At 41.7% G+C, this 18,235-nt stretch overlaps 1 protein-coding gene across 3 annotated transcripts in view; it reads right to left on the bottom strand.

The window, feature by feature from the left end:
• The window catches only part of SORCS2 (sortilin related VPS10 domain containing receptor 2), a 2,879,055-nt gene that overhangs the window by 2,721,875 nt on the left and 138,945 nt on the right, over positions 1 to 18,235 (bottom strand). The gene's annotated exons all lie outside the window — the stretch shown is intronic.

Genomic DNA, 18,235 nt, shown 5'->3' with positions numbered 1-18,235 from the left:
TATAACATTATAATAATTCTCTATTGTAAATAGCAATATAGCAAGAACTATTCAAACCAGCCTGCATTTCGGCAGTCATTTGCACAACCAGTGAGGAAAGACTACCGTAGAGCGCTATACATTTGTGTTTTATACCCAGTGCTGATTTCTTCCATTGTTTCCATCCACCCTTAACATGTACTTTCCTGGCTCCGATCACCCACTGCAAACCATAAAATTGCATTTATCATCAGGCCACATTAGTAACAATTACGGAGTGAGTATGTCTCAACAAAGAGCAGTCCCCCGCCACAGAGAGGCGGGCACATTGGGCCAGTCCATAAGGGCTTTGGGATACCCATTTTGGTGAAATAGCCCATAGTGTACTGGCACATGTCATTGATTACATGGATCGAAATGGCATCTCGAGCAAGGCTAGCTATATAAAATTATTTAGAGTTGACTTTCAGGTGTCCGGACACACATTTTATGACTGTTGTAATATCTCAAAAGAATGCTAACCTCATTTCCTGCATTGGAACAATGACAAAAATGCTGGTACATTTTCTGTTAAGAATGAAAGCAATTTTCAAACAAACTTACGATATTGCATAAAAGAATGATCTTGAATCACATAATCTTTCCGAAAGACTTTTAGTTTAGAGGCCATGGGTGCATTTGTCAAGGCCATTATGTCATCCCCCTCTCAGTTATTGGCCGGTCCATAAAGCAGGCATTGTAGATCCTGCTAAACCGGACCTGTTATAAAACAAGGCAAAGCCAATTTCCTGCCCAGGGAGCCACTAAGATGCAGGATCATAGGGACTCCATTTCCTTCCTAAAAGCTTCAAATCTGGCCTTATGATAATGGAGTCACACGTTTCCTGATATCGCCTCTGGCTGTAAATGGCTGCCTAGCCTCTACAAGCCTACCTGAAACAGTAAAAGGTATCGGCTTCATAGCTAGGTTTTACCATTGCCGGAAATTCCTGCATTCTAACTTTCTTATTTCTAGAATTAATTTATTCTCATCCTTCAAAGACACAGAAACACACTCTTCCGCCTATTCTTTGTAAAGTACTAAAAACAGAAGCCTGAGTCATTGGTGTGTCTAGCACATGGATCCCTCACCGATGCTATTTTCTTTGCCTATATTTAGCAAAGAAAATGACTCCAGATATATTGCGACACGGCTGTGATCGGCAGCAGCAATTGGCTGGAGTACTTGTCACCCTACCAACTACTCACTGTCCTATTCAGTCCGTTAACAGCATGAATGCTCACAAACTGCAATCAGGCTCATTTAAATCATGAGAAAAGCAACGCTGCCATGGCCAGCAAGGAGTTGTTGGGATATTTGAAGCCCTCAAACAATTCATTGCACTCCTTCCCTTGCATTTTTAATGTAATATCTTTTCCTGGTTGCAATTCATTATATGGGAAATCCAAGGGCAATTCTGCACATGTGAAATGTGGAAAAGGAAAAATGTGTTTCAAAAATAAAGGAACTGTGAAATATAAAAGCCCCAAAGCAACTGCTAAGATTTTTGTGGCACAGAGAGGAAAAAATCCATAGCACTCAGATAGCTCAGATAGTTGACAACATGGAGCTATAATCTGTGTGAAACTTGCAGGTCAGAGGTTTGAGCCCCTATTGAAACATGTATCCTCTTAAGTTGATAAATTGCGGATCAATATATTTGGCACTAGTAACAGTTCTGAGTTACTGCCCAATGAAACAGCAAATGCATGTAGTTGGGAGTGCTATTTTTTTAAAACAAGTTAACTAAGCCTTGCCACATGTTTTTTATCAACAAAACAAACAGCTGGTTAGATATTGGTTGCTGCAAAAATCTGTCAGAGCAAGAGCTCCTGATTGTGAGCTCACAGCACAATTGTATGGTGCACACACCAGGAACATTGCTGAATGTTCACAGAGAATGATCAATACGGTCACTTATGTATGCACTTTCTATGAGACGATCTCCCACAGTTGGAAGTAGCTGGCAAATTTGGGTGGATCAATGTGTATCAAGAGTGGGGTTTAATCAAAGGCCCCAATAAACAGAACTGAAGGGCCCAAAGGAAAAATTATCTGCCAGCCTTAAAAAAACCTTCACACTGAAAATGGGCCTATTAAGGCAGACTGTGGAGGTTCTGCAAATAACACAAGGAAGTGTTATGTGAAAAGGCCAGGTACTGGAAATCAAAAGGCCTATCTGTCATTACAAAAGGGAACGTTGAATTGAAAAGCAGCCATGTAATTCACAGTGGCAGAAGAAATTCAAAGGCCTCTTTCACATAAAAAGCAGGATTTTGAAACACTGACACTAAAATGGCTGTGCATGTGTATTTGCAGTTTGATGCCAAAACATAAGAAAAATGTTCCCCTGCAAACAAAGATGTCAGGGAAAAGACTTAGTGTGTGTTGACAAGATGTAATGTATATTCTGCTTCACATGCAATACTAGCAGCAACAATTAAAAAGAAAAGGCCACTTTGTTTCCATTTGTCACATTTAAATTTCATTTAGGCCTGAGGCAGGCCCTTTTGCTTATTGTTGGGCAGACTTCACAAAGGACTATTTACAAAGGCTATTTACAACTGCCCTTAAAGGGGTTGAAAACAAACGTTCCCCAGACCGGTTGTCTCTGAAGGCTCATTTCTGTGCAGCGCAGATGGCCTAGCTAGTGCGTGACTGGAATGTGGTAAGAGCTGCAATCAAGGGAAACTGAAAAAAATAAAAGAGAATAGGCAGTTTCTGATAGAAATGGTGGTCCATTTCAGATAACAGGACAGAATGCCAGATGTCAGCAGGGCTTTGTGACATTACAGGGCTGACATAGCTCATTATCTGCAGTGGGAGATCTCTGTGTAGCTGATGCCTTCCAAGTATTTATGACCATCAGCCTACCAGCTTCAAACAACAGAAGGGCAAATGGCCAGAAGAAAGGAGAGAAGATTTGCATAACATGAAGATTTCCCATTAGTTTAAAAATACTTTCATAGTGTATGCATTTTTCTCAGCAACCACAAGTCATACTGCATTCATTTATGTATCATTTCTAAGATACATTTGAGGCGATTTTGTTGAAATAAAATGAATCCACCAGTGACTTAGGGAATTGCAATGGCAAGCTAAAATGTGTTCCTGGTTGTTCTGAAATGTCCCGAAGTTAAGAGAAGGCGAACTGGTGGAGGAAAAAATGAGGCATTTGGAGAGTAAATTGTATGTTCATAACTATTATACTTTTTGTATAAACCGTGGAAAATTGCCACACGCTCATGCAAGATGGTGCAAACCCGGGTGTGGTTTTATTGAATTCCCTTAATTGATTAGCTGAAGCAGAATATATATGATTTTACAAAAATTGTATTCCAGATTTTAAATGAGTTTATCCCATGAAGCGACAATTAACAAAATCCTCAATTGGAGTCATTGCCCCAATCTTTGTTTCAACGAATCTGGCCGTGACAAACCCAGCAAATGTGCATAAGAAAGGTGGGACTACTGTGAGTGCGAAGACGATGCATAAAGCTGTCCTTGCCCTTTTAGATATATATAGATATGTTATGGCAGTTAACAGTAAATTATGAAGTTTTGCAACGTAATTAAATTTTGCCAAAATGTTGAAATGAAAAAAGGTGATTTTTCAAGTGGGAGGTGTCATATTTCTGTTCTAGACTCCTAAACTACTCCTTAGAAAGAGGCTGGACTTGGGAGAGAGAAAGAAAGGTAACTGTCCACCTCAGGTTGTGAGAATTCTTGCAGGCACTGCCCAATATGGAAATGTTTATGGTGTCATCACTGGTATATGACACCACCCCCTGCACAAGTATGCCACCCTCTGCCCCACAGGAGAGGGAGCTGTTAAACATTACCAACTGACAGCCGCAAAGAAACAGCAAAGGAGATTTGCTGAAATTGCATCTGGGTGGAGCTGTCTATTTCTGGGAGGCCTAAAAGCTGAATGGACCCTGTGGTGAACCCTTGGGAGTGGTGTGACCAGACCCACGCCCTATCCTGAAGGTGGATCCTGAAATGCAGCTGGCTTTCCTGAACTTTAAACAGAGGTTTTCAATGTAATTAGGATTGAGCCATTTGAAACCAAAAGGTGGGGAATTGGCTCGCCTAAAATCCTATCCCTTCATAGTAGGTGTGGGTGGCAAAACTATGCAGATCCTTAGCCTAGTTGACTGAATATAATTTAATTGCCATTAAGTAAAACACTCCAAATTGCCATTTAGTAAAACACTCCAAGGTGATTTTTTGTTAACATTTGAAATTAACAAAGCTCATTTCCAGTGAATGCTGAAAACTATAACCTGTAATTTAATTGGGTAATCTATTTTGTCCTGTGACCCCCAACTTCTTTAAGGAAGAGGGGTGTCCTTGTCTGTAAACTAAAATTCAATGTTTCAGTCTGACTTTCCCAACACAGACCTTAAAGTGGAGGGGGTATGAGAACCCAATATTCCTTAATCATCCCAATTATTTTGTCCAGCTTCCCCAACACAGGCCTTTAAGTGGAGGGGCGTCTGAAATCCCAAATTCCTAAATCAACAGAGGCCTTTAAGTGAAGGGGGTCTGAAATCAAATATTCCTAAATCATCCCAATCATTCTGTCTGACTTCTGTGTTTATTCCAGAGCAAAAGTGTAGGTGAAATAATTGCCAAATGCATTTGTACAAATCTGCAAACCAAACTGCTTATATGTAATTTGATTTTGTTCATTGACCAGTGTTGAATATTTCTTGAATTGAAGTTGGGATAAAGTAAAGTATTGGTGTTTTCCCAACCAACTTGGGTGATTTATTTGTGTAACAAAGGTTTAATTGTGAGCCACAAAGAAGGTGACTTATGTAGTTTAGTGGTATCTCTGTTACCTATGATTCAAATAAATACAAATATATTTCCTATACACCAGCCTGTTTCCTGGCTCATTGGTGGCACAGGGGGAGGAATCCAATGGGCATGAGATTATTAGGAAATAGGGCTGAAAAAAGAATTGTCATTCAACAGTTTGTTGTGTGACACCTTTATTGGGGAGGCAAGGAACTTCCCATGTTGAGGGTGGCCTCTCAATAAACCGTTAGACAAGTTATACAAAACAGCTCCTTCCAGATCTGCTATTACAAACATTTTGTATATTGTTTACACTTGCAAATTCAGGGTTGTTAATGATACCTTGTCTACGATAGGATTTATTTTTTCAGCTCTCTGCTTTACTTATATGGAAGCCTTCCTTCATCTCGGACTTTGCAATTTGCATAGACTTTTTAAGTTAAGATTAGTTAAGAGGCATTCAACAGACACTACACCATTTCAATGCTATCCCTAAATGGAATGCTGGAAACAGGTACCGTGAGAGATTCCTCCTGCTCATTTAGTCAGTTTCCGAGTGATTCCAGGCAACTCATTGCAGAGAAGGTGAAGGAATTTCAGGCTGGTATATTGCACACATATTCGGATTCCAATTCATGTACTTCTCCTTTTGGGTGACATGATCAATTCCGTACACAAACAGTGTTGTAAAAATGTGCTTACAAATACTTGCCACAAAAAACATCAATGGAAAAATTAACTTTTGCAAGAAGAAAAACACAATGTCATGGTCCGAACTGCATTAGAACATACATGGACACCTGGTATACGAGCAGATCAGGCGTGGCAAACGATCTAACGATGCTAAGGCAAAAATGCACTGATTAGATAATTGGGGTTACCACTATTTATTCTAGCTGAATGAACACAAAAACTCAACAACAGATTTTCTTTGCAAAATAATTCCTCACCCTCAAGCTCATGTAATCTTATCACCATTAGCTTTTTTTAATGTTTTAAAACAGGATAATAAAAAGCACACACTCTAATGCCACCCCACTAAAACAATGGATAATACATTGTGTTCCTTACCATTCAAAAAAAGTAATATAGCATTAAAAGGCACACACATTTATGAATAGGTGTTCCCATCTAACAATGTCCTGTGGTTCATTACCACACAGTGAACAATACCGCTGTTGTAGCAGAAAAGGCATGAATATATTCCAGGCCTTCAATTTGAAACTGCAAGTAAATAGGGCTAGACCTCTTTAGCTGATTTGCAACGGGAGGTAAGCTCAGCCTAAAGGTTTGCACACATTTGGATGCTTCCCGATTCTCTCTGACTTGCTTCAGGAGCTCACACACTTCAGCATTGTATTATGGCACACAACCCAATCCTCCTGCTCTGGATATGAGCAAGCCAAGGCACTTTCTGCCTTTTAACCCTTAGATATGTATCTATTGTAATGCTCTGGGATTGTGGAAGGAGTCCAATCTCTCAAAATGTTAGGGGCTGGAACTATATTTCATCTTCAAGAAAAGGCATGCCCCATCTTCTGATGTAGAGTTTAGATGGGTGTCCTTGGGCCCAACCCTAAAGCCATGCAGAGAAAAAAGTTCACCTGTATCTGAAGGGGCGAGGGATCAGCATAGCTCCAGACCTCACTCCCCTATGATACCATTGGTATAGAATTGGTTTTGTAGACCTTGAGCATGCCGAGAAATTATCTACACCATGCACCCCTGGCAAAGCACCATATACCCGCAAATTCCTGGCCTATCAAGTCTCGTTGCTTGTTCATGTGGGCCTTCAGGGATCAGCACAATACATCAAACATCCAGGTAAATAAATCCTGTAAGCTCCACTAAAGGCAAATAGGATTTACTGTAGGCTCTCTTTGTCTCATCGCTATGACTTGGGATTTGACAATATTGACCTTAAGATCATTGCCTGCCATATAGGATGTGTATGTCGAGACAAGTTTCTGCAGTACGTTCAGTGAACATGAGAGCAGCACTGCATCATCTGCATACAGGAGCCATGGTAGTGCCTACTCTCTCACCCAAGTAAATCTACCATTGAGATTCTGTGATCCTCTCCTAAACTATTAATGTATAACTTAAATAAAAAGGGGTGAGGACAAAATCCTGCCTAACAACTGTATGACACTAGAAGGAAACTGAGATCTCCCCTGCCTGCCCAAATCTTGCTCTTGTCCCTAAATCATTGTGTGTTAAGTTTAAGAGGGTGACTAAAGAGGAATTCACCCCCCCCATTCACGCATTCAAAGGCACTGCTCAAATCCATTTTTCAAAAAGCCTGGGAGTGCATGGCAGAATGTACACATTCAGGGAGACTTGCAGAAGTTAAAACATTTTTTTTTTCCTTTATTGTATATTGGTTTAAAAAAACCTTTACAAATTTTCATTAACAAGGCATAAAATAATAAGAATGCAGTTATGATTTAAAACAAGCATCTTTAGCCAACATTTTACACATAAAATACACATTTTTTTTTTCAGTCCCCAACTGTATAAACAATTTCTTTCGTAAAATAGACTCATTCCAGTCTTCAATTCAATTCATTTCTTTCAACTAAAAAAAACTGTCTTGAGTCCTTCTATGCAACTTTGCATACATTTGCCAAAAACGCTATCACCCTTATTTTCAATATGATGTTGCGACCATGTAGCATTTCGAACCATAATTGCTCTCTGAATACACATGAGGTGTCAGTTACAAATTCCGCAAAGTAAGCAAGTCTTTCTTTCTTTAACATAGGACAACCAAGTAACAAGTGTGACAGTGATTCCGGAAAATCTTCATGCATACAGAATCTGCACACGTTCATATTCTCTGGGATCAATTTTCTTTCTGCTCCTATTTCATTAGCATTCATAACATTCAATCTGAATCTCATAATACTATGTCGCAATTTCCGCGATGGACATTTTACCAGATACTGCTCAGGTTCAGGAAACCATTTCCAGATGGATAATACTTGCGCATACAGTTTTGAGTTTATTATTACAGAATTATTTGCTACCCAATCAAAGGCTTTAATCATCATTTTGATTTTGGCGGGTCTTTCCAAGAGGGAAACCATTGAGGGATTGTGCGGTGTGTGGAGTGCCTGAGACTGTGGAACATTTTCTGTTTAGGTGTGAGAGACATGCTGTAGAGAGAGAATTGATGAGGGTTCGATTGTCTGCGCAGGGTATGACTGAGTTGAGTGGGAAGGCTTTGTTGGGAGGTGACGGGGTGAGTGGCAGGAGGAGGAGTAGTGTGTTGTTGGATTTTGTGAGGCAGACAGGGCGGTGGGAGGAATTGTGAATTTTACGTGGGTTGAATGCTGAATGGTGGATAGGTGCACATCATCCAATTGGATGGGGAAGCGCCTGGGTGGGTCCGTCCACGCCTACTCTAATTTAAAGAAAAGACCATTGTCGCACCAATATTACTCAGCGTCTTTTCCACTTCAGCTTTCAAATCAGACATATATCTCCCAGTATCATTCCTGCAAACTTGGTATAATGAATTATGCTTAGCAAGCACATATTTTCTATAAAGCATCGCTTCTTTACAATCCATACAACATTTTAGGGAATTAAAACCAAACTCATATCTTATTAATTCCAACGGTATGCATTTTGGCAGAAAGAATAGTAACGTTTTCCAGATTTTAGATTCAATACTTTTTAACTGTAATACTTCTTTCTCTGGGTAAAATTCCAAACCATATGCCAACCTTGGAGTCACCTTCATAATGTAGAAATCCCTACAAGCATTCATGGAGAATTTCCCATATTTGCTTTCAATTACTCTCATTTGATTCGCTGCATCAATGGCTTTAACTTCCAAACATTGTTTCACAAAGCTATATGACATATTGCTAACAAAGGAGTAGCCCAAGTATTTGAATGCTTTCTGTAGACGAACTGCGGTTCCCTCTACATACCATATAGGATTTACAGATTTTTTATTGCTTTCCCCCAGGTTAATCACCACTGTTTTATGTGGATTAATTTTCTGTTTCAAATCACTAATAAAGCTGACGAAGGCTTCAATACTAAGGCCGATCTTAGTTTTGTCGAGGAGCATAAAGTCGTCCGCATAAGCCAACCACTTGATCATAATTCCACCAACATTGGGAGCTAGTAGGCCCGCAGATTCCAATCTAGCATTTACTCCAGAGACATATAGATTGAATTAAATTGCTGCCAAGGCACAGCCCTGTTTAAGCCATTCTTTGATAGGATTTCCCTAGACATCAGGCCCTCATTATTAAGGCGAACCTTTAGCGTTGTATTTGAATATAAATGAATAATCATGGAGAGTAGGCCCCCCTCTATGTTTGACATTAATGCACTGTTTAACATTACCAGTTTCTGCCATAGGAGTGGCCTATCCACCATATCAAATGCTGCAGAGAGGTCCATAGATGCAGCATATATGGGGCCATTCCCTATTTTAGATCTTTGATTCTGCAAGATGGACACTATTAGACCCCCAGCATCAGTTCCCAGATCTTTACGAAAGCCAATCTGGCGGACATCTAAAATATCCTTTTCCTTCATCCAATCTAGCAAACTTTCTAGAATTATAGCTGAAAATATCTTTGTTTCAATGTTTATTAAAGAAATTGGTCTGTAATTTGATGTACTCTGTCGATTACCTTTTTTAAAGATCAGTATTACATAAGAAACTTTCCAGGAGACTGGCATAGTTTGCGTCTCAATTACATTTTTAAATATCATATGGAATATTTTCGCCCACAACAGAACATTTTGCTTTATCAGTACCATAGACAAATTATTGGGAGCCGGAGTACACGAGGCTTTCATTTTATTTATAATGGATAGTATTTTATTCACAGATACATCAAGCGTCCAATTGAGAGCTGTTTTTCTAACACGAAATCCTCATTACAAGAACGTGTATATAACTTATCGAAATGCTCACACCATACCTTTTCACTAATCGGATTAGTGTTTAACTGGGTTTGTGTAATCTCTGTACTATTGATGAGAGCCCAATAATTTCTCGAGTTACTTTCCTTCATGGCTTTCAGCATTTTTTCACCATCCATCTGTAATAAGGAGGGTTGATGATATAACCTCCAATTCCTATAAGCTTGTCGCCTCCGTCTACATTGCTCTCTGTAATCTTCCGGGAGTAACGTTTGATTTTTTATGGCACGGAGGTCCTTATTCAGCCTGGCCCTTTGCATCTTGATCTCAAGGTCAAAAGTGTGCCTATGGTTTTTTTCTTTTGGCGCTACTCTAGATGTTGGTTGCTCTAACTTGTCCATCATTGTGTCCAAAAACTCGCCAAATTTATCAACCGAGTATTGAATCTTTTTTACCTCTAGATCACATTTCTCAAAATCATGACTCATCATGTTATTAAATTTGGCTGTTTTGTTCATATTCCACTTTATTCTCGATCCTCTGACATTTACAATTGTTTGTGCACAATATGCGTTAGTAAGAATATTTTGTTTCTTTATATTTATATTTATTGATAACATTGCATGATTGCTTACCGGGTTGACTTCCACATGCATATTTAACCTATTTCCAATTAGAAGATCACTAGCAAAGGTAAAATCAATAATAGAAAATGGTCCACGCGCATTCCAGGTCAGTTTATCGTTAAACAACTGTGTCAAGCCCCAGGAATTCGCAAAATTACACCATAACGCTCCTCTATTCCGCTTATTAGCAGTCCCCCTTCCTTGATTACCACACCCACTTAGTCTCACTGCTCTTTCATCACTTGTTAGGTCGCAATCCGCATTCAGGTCGCCTGCTAAGATTATCAAACCCTTCGGATTGGAGACTGTCCACTCTTCTAACAATGTATTCAACTCTGTCAACAGGTTTTTAAGCATAAGATCATCCTTTTCCACATCATTCCAATAGATATTAATGATCATAAAATGAGTATTCCCCTCATTGGTTACAATTCTGAAATTTGCTGCTTGGCATGACTCCTGAACATGTATCTCTTTTATCAATGATATATCTTTATGTTTTATTTCACTTAGTGGGCAATTATATGGCCCCTATACACAAGTGTTTCCAGGCACAACAGTACAAGATTGGGTGGTGGGCGGGACAAGGGAACCACAAAAGTAAAAGAAAAATGGTTATATTGGCCTTGTGACACTCTTACCGTGCAAGTGCATGACAAAGGTGGTAAGTGCAAGGGGGAGGAGGTAGAGGAAGAAGTGCAGGAGTGTGGAGCCCCGGGGATGGGGCAGGAAAGTGCTAGGTGGGACAAGGCAGCAAATGCAAGGGGGGAAGTGAGGATGAGTGTGGTGGACAGGGAGGATCAGGTTGGGCTAGTCTGGGTAAGAAAGCCCAAAGGCAAGTGCTGGGGGGACCGGTAGGGTGTGGTCTGGCCCTTGTATGACTCTGAAGGGACCAGGCCCCAGTTGCAGCTGCAGTGGGAGAATTAGCATGAGAGGGGGAGGGGGAAGGAAGCGGAGAAAAGGAAAGTCTTGAGAAGTTTACAGAACTTAAGATCCGGCTCAAGTATGAGGGGGGCAAGGAGGCCAATCCATAGGGAGGAAACAGCCAAGGAAAGGGATCTACCTCCCACTCTCTGCTTGGAGAAACATTGGACCTGCAGAGAGTTGGAGCCAGAGGCCCAAAGGACTCTGCCTGGAAGGTATTTAGGGAGGGAAATCTGCATGCAGAGAGGTCCCAGGCCCCAGACAGCCCTGCTTATGATGCAAAGGTTTTTGAATTTGATCCTTGCGTTCACCAGGAGCCAGTGGAGAGATTGTAGGGCTGGAAAGATGCAGTACCTGGGCTTCAGGAAAAGGATACGTCTTGCAGTCCTACTCTGGATTAGTTGAAGAGGGCAAGGGAGGAAACGGGAAGATTGAGCAAGAGGCTGCTGCAGTAGTCCAGCCTAGAGAGAACTAGGGCTCTGGAGACGTTGAGCTTCTGTGGGAAGGTGAGGAAATGTAGAATACTCCCGAGGAGGTGCTGCTGAAAGCTGGGCTTCTTGGCGAGGTCTGTGGTGTCTGGAGGGAAAGAGAGAGAGGAGTCAAAGATGATCACAGGTGGGTGACGGGAGGAGACCCAAGGAGTCAGGCCAGAGAATGGGGAGCAAACAAGAAGCGGGCATCCTCAATAGATGGATCTCCATCTTACTGGCTTTTAGGGAGAGATCCTTGGCAGAGCACCATGCCTGAATAGCAGTCAGGCAGTCAGGTATGAGGGAAGAGGCAGAGGGGTGGAGGATGGCAGCTTGAAAGAGAGATGTGTGTTGTGTGCATAACAGTGGAAAACAGGGGAGAAGGTAAGGATCAGGTCGGGCAGAGGGGCCAGGTAGATATTGAAGAACCATGACATGTCAAGGGTTTTGACCCATGTTGAATCCTTAGACTGGGTAGATGTGGGGATGAGCTGTCGCCGCCCATTATTCTATCCCAGAACAAACTAAATCAATAGACTGGGTGGATGTGGGGATGAGCTGTCGCCGTCTACATTCACGCCAGAATCCAGGAGAACTGCGCAGTTGGCACAAGACCACTCCAAAGATACAACCTTCTTGTGGGGAGTTCCACATCACCACTCTACTGTAAGGATGCCATCAAAACAATGTTAAGCAAGGGTCCTATACTATCAAGCAAAAGACCACTCTATTGAAATGCAGTAATTCAAGACAGATCCCAAAAATGGATGCAATACCGGTACTCACCACTATCAGAAAGCCGGCGTTTTAAAACCACCAGACTTTTGTGTAAAACTGAACAGAGGAACCCAAACCAGGCCAAGGAAAGACTTGAGAGGTGGATACAATTTAAAACTATATTCTGAAATGACTTGAAGGAAGTAATTATTTAATGTATATGTAAAAATTGTAAGTTTGATTTAAACTGGGAACTAATGTGACATTTAGCTGAATTCTGCCTGACAACTACCCCCGACAGGAGAAACCTGCTCAGCCACTCTTCCCAGGCCTAGCTACATCCTGCTTCCCCACCAAAAGGAGTTGACACCTCTCTGATTAGATTAGGGGAGGGGCACCTGCAGGAGGTTGCACAAAGCCTTGTCCTGGACTCAGGCAAATGTTATATTGGGGGGGCCGTAAAGTGGCTTCCTCTTGGGAGAAGTGGGAGGAGAAGTGCCTCTGGGAGCCACCCGAGCTGGAGGCGGGGACAGGCAGAAGCTTCCCCCATGTGCTTGGGAACCTAAACCACACCCATCTGGGCCAGAGCATAGTTTTAAAAAGATAGATAACTCATAGTGTGGACTTGTCAGAATTATATAAGTAATATCATTATTCTTGTGATTTTTCTGTGCACGTTTTAAGAGGTGTTAGGACCCTGTGGTGTATGCTGGGGGGTTTCCAGAGGAAAATAGGGTCTTACTCCAAATGTCTGCACATTAAAAATCTGACACTTCATCAATTAATGTCCATACTCCTTGCGCACATGTGTGTAAATTTTGGTAAATGTCCGATATTGGTAAACCAGTCAAAAAGCGCAAAATGTTGTCATTTTTTAATGCAAGCCCCCAGGAAGATCAGAGGCGGACAAGCATGGACCATAAGGAATATATAATGTGTACATGTAATTTCAACAAATTGTGTATCTGGGAAATATGTATTTGAATCAAATATAGATGTGTGGGCAAATTGACCAGGGGAGGATCCTCTGACCCATAAACAGACCTCATCATGATGACAATCCATTTCCTTCCCCCAATCATGGGAGAGGGAAGAATTGGGCCAATGAAAAGTAGAGAGGGGCAGGCTCAGTTATGCCACGCACACACCCACTTCCAAAACACATAAAAAGAGACTGCTGGTACAGGTAGGGACATTCATTTTCCATTTCTGCGGAGCATTTTGATGGCCGACATTCCATCCAGACAGAGACCAGAACCAGAGACCCATAGACTACATAACTTTGAACCTAGAAGGCCCACTGCAAGCAAAAGTATTTTTAGCAGGCCTTCAGAATCCAGCAAACCTAACCAAACTATTCAACAGCCGGGCAAGCTGTTTGAATGCTTTGCCAAGAACTTTTGCCAGAACCGCAGACCAGACTCAGACCGCTGTGAGCAGAACCAGAGATCCGGATCGCTGTGAGCAGAACCGGTGCCTGATTGACCCGCCGAGCAGAGAGAACCGCCGCTGGACGTGTTGACCAGATCCATGACGAGGCCTATTTCAAATTTATATTGTGAGTTCCTAGCAGAACTGTGCATCTAATCCAAACTATTTTAACCTAAGTAGAACTGCCTCCTAGTAAAACTGTCATCTGTCATTCTAAAGCTGCAACTGTCACCTGTCATTTTGTGTTTTACTTTAAATCCGAAAATCTACCTTTATTAAATCGTCCTACTCCTTATAGTGCCTCCGTAATCGCGCTCGACGCACGCGACTAAAGTTGCAGCAATTTGACATTTTGCTCAATTTCAGCCACGTGTAAAAATATTTGTCCTTGCTTTGCTTGCTGAAATTCGTGTGCAACCTGACAATCATTCATAGGGCATTGCTAAAGTGAGCCTGAACTAATATAAACTAGATATCACCCACCCTGAACCTCTAGAGGGAATTAAAAGCATTTTAGCACCTTTTCACTTCCTTGCAAACCACATTAAAGTAATTCGCCTGTGTTTCAAACTTCTACCTGTTTTCCTCTAAGCTTGCTGGGGGGACGACTGAATTTCGTATTGTATTTGATTGCATTCCTGAGAACTGTGTGCTCTTCCTTTCCATCTCCTTATATTGCATAAAGGGGGGGAGTGAATGCCAGAGAAAAAGTGATTAGCTTATCTTTTGCTAAAATCATATCAAGTTATTTCTGTACTGCATTTTATTCCTCATTGCTTTTCCCTTGAAACCATAAAAGTATTTTCGCTGCCTTATCCATCCTATACCAACTCCTCATTGATTGTAAAGAAGTGTGCTAGTGCCAGATTACCCATTGTTGATCAACATTATATCCATAAGTGTGATATCAATTATTAATTTATTATAAAAGTGTTATATATATTGTTTAATTTTTCAAATAAAACCTTTTACATTAGCAAAACACACCTACTTCTTGGCTCAATGGGGTCAGGGGGATTCTCAGAGAGGGGTGTTATACAAGGGTTCATCATCCAGATTATAACTTGCCATACAAATATATGAATAAGGGCTTACCTTGGGCATCCCAGACAAGGCACTGACTTAGTGGGATTGCTTGATTGGAGTCACTTACAGGCAATACGATAGAGCCCTGAGGGAAGCCACAGAGAGTGAGGTGGATTAGAGAAAAAGATCCCTTTTTTAGTTGGGATGGTCTGTTTGAAAGTAAGGAGGTGAGCCACGCCAGTTCCCTGTCCATGATGCCTAAGGTATAATGGAGAAGGTTTATGAGGTGGGAGTGGTTGACTGTGTCGAAGCAGAAGAAAGATCGAGGAGGATCAGAACGGAGGTAGTGTTAGAGTCCAGATTAGAGAGTAGGTCCTCACAGGTGTTCAGGAGATCAGTTGCCATGCCTTTGGATGCCCTGAAACTGGACTCAGGCTCATGGAGGCAGTTAGCCACTTTGGTGGGGAGGGTCAGTTGGGGGATGAACAGCATCTCCATGAGTTTGTCCAAAAAAGGGGTGGTAGAGATAGGGCGATAGTTAACCGGGCAAGAAGGGTCAGCAGATGGCTTTTTTAGGAGAGGGTGCACAAGAGAGTGCTTATGGGGTTGTGGGAAGGGGACAGTGGCAAATGAGTGGTTGCAGATGTCAGCCAAGGCTGGGGGGAGAGAGGCAATGTTGTCCTTGGTGGTTCTGGAGGGGAGCACCTATTTAGAGGATACTTTCATAGAGTGGACAACTCTTGAGATCTCATCTGGTGCAATTGGAGAGAAGGAGTAGAGCATGGGGGTAGAGAGTGGTCAAGGTAGGCAAAAGAAAGGGGTGTGGGGGAAGCAGATGACAGAGAGGACAGGATTTCCAGAGTTTTGGAGGGGAAGTGGGTGGCCAGTACAGAGAAGTATTGTCAACTTCCATAATTGTATTTAAAAAGTAAGAACACAAGCACCACACTAAAGCTGGGCCCACTGATGTATGTTCCACCTTGAATAGTCTTTGTCAAAATTGATATTTTCAATCATCCAGAATAGCTTGTTACCCGAAATATTTATTTACAACTAGAGTTCGATTTTTTTCTCTAAATAAATATCGACCATCACCTGGAATAGCTTGTTTCTTAACCCATGTTGAAAAGCATTGCAGTGCAAGTCCCCCGAAATGTTTTGTGAGGCATCCAGCAGAGAGGAAGTGTGGTAGCATGCAGAATCCCCCGTGCCCTTTCTTGAAGATAGGCACCATGGTAGCATCTTCCAACTATTCATACCACCCAATGATGAAGCCAGGAAATTAGCATTGTATTTATAAGTGGAACCAAGATTTCAAGAATATGCTGCCTGGTCCTGGGCTCTTCTAAGCAGCATATTTGTCAAGTGCATCTGCAACATCCCATAGATTGAACAATGGTAGAACAGCACCTTTACATAGTTCCCTCATAGAGATCACTGTTTTTACTCCCAGGGCCTTCCATTGCGGTGGAGACTGAGCATTATACAAAACAAAGTAATGATCAAGCAAGACTTGTTCACTGATGTTGGCATCCAATGGGCCCAACGATAAGCTACATGAGGCAACCAACTTGTATCCTGTGGTGAGCCTCAGCCCTCGTGGTGTTCCCTTTTGAGCATGTATCACACGTTTCTCTTCCTCTTATCAAGCCTACAACTTTATCCAGTGTTGGAGTTTGATGACCATATTGGGGGAGTGTTGAACAGATCCTCCTTCCCCACCCCTCTCTACAATCCCCATTGAATAATTCCACCTGCTACATGTTTATTTCCTCATCCTTGATGCTAGTGTATAGGAGCATACATGCATATCTGCAGGAGATCCTACCCTCCTACCTCCCTGTATTGAAGACATGAGACCGTACCATGTTGAACACCAGCTAACTACGCTGACGACACACAACTGATTTTGGAAATTGTTGGAGACTATGAGAAGGATAGTAAGAACTTGACTATCATTCTCGAAGTAATAGAGAATTGGACGACGGAGCATTGGCTCTGCCTTAAAGAAACTAAGACCGAATTGCTACTGTTCAGGATTACTGGGGCGAGAGCTCAGCTGGGTCATGAAAACCGACAGTTTAGCATTAAAGGCTCCGTCATTACAGTGGCGAACAAAGTTAAGACCCTTGTGGTATTCTTTAATGCTGACATCAATACGGAGGCACAGACCTCTTACACTGTGAAAAACTGCAACTACTATTTAAAATTGATGAGGAATATTAAACCAATCATCTCAGAAGAGAACTGTGCGTCGATTGACAGAGCCATTATTTTATCACTTATTGACTACTGCAATTCCCTGCTGATATGGGCTAAGAAATAATGTACCCAGTGGTTGCAAACTCTTCAAAACAATGCAGTTAGAATCATTAAAGGCATCCCGAGAAGGGCACATGTCTCCACAGAGAATTACTACACTGGCTGCCTATTTTGGCCTGGATCCACTTCAAAGCAGCCAATATCGTCCATAAGTGTCTTTATGGTCAGGCTCTAAAGTATCTAAAGACCTGCACGTTCCCTTACATCCCCAACATGGCGCTAAGATCGGCCAATTTGAGAATCATTAAATTTCTCAGATTCAGGAAGGCCAGAGAATTTGGTTGAGCTTTCCTTACTAGGGCAGCACAGATCTGGAATAGCCTTCCAAGCAAAAAACGCTTGGAAAAAAATATCAACAGCTTCCGTGCCCACTGAAAATGTTACTGTTTAAAGGGGTTAACTAGCACCACCTAGCATTCTCCTGAGACTACCACATAAATGTTCAGTCCCGTCTAGTAAATGCCCTTCATGTCTATGTGCGCCCTGATGCCCGAGGGGTTCCCAGCACTATAAAAGTAAATAAATACATTTAAAAAATATATATTGCACCAATACCGCAGCGAGTATATGGAAGACGGTATCCATTAAGTCGACCATATCGAATGTACCCTCGAGTTGATGACATCCTACAGGAGGAATTCCCTGAAGGTATATGAGAAAGAGCTAAGAGGGCTGCTGATGTCATAAGAAAGAGTGCACAACGTCCTGAGATGCTGAATGAACACGATGTATGGATCCTAGAGGAGAAATGACGAAGTAAAGATCAATTGAACCTTAAAGTGTAAAAGAAGAAGATTACATGGTAGAAAGTGCTGCAGAAGTATGAAGAATGTACGTACTCTAAAATGCAAGATAGATCAAGTCATCGTATAGGCTAGCTATAAGTAGTGAATAGAATGCAGGCAGAGCCACCATTGTGCAGAAACTGGACATTGGTATCATGAAATGATAAGCCAAAGAAACATGAATAGAACATGGAAAGCTGTGTCACATTAGAATAG

The sequence above is a fragment of the Ambystoma mexicanum genome, chromosome 6q (genome assembly GCF_040938575.1).
Source record: "Ambystoma mexicanum isolate Mex_15411 chromosome 6q, UKY_AmexF1_1, whole genome shotgun sequence".
Taxonomy (NCBI): domain Eukaryota; kingdom Metazoa; phylum Chordata; class Amphibia; order Caudata; family Ambystomatidae; genus Ambystoma; species Ambystoma mexicanum.
The sequence above is the reverse complement of the archived record's forward strand: the minus strand, read 5'-3'. Positions and strand labels throughout refer to the sequence as shown.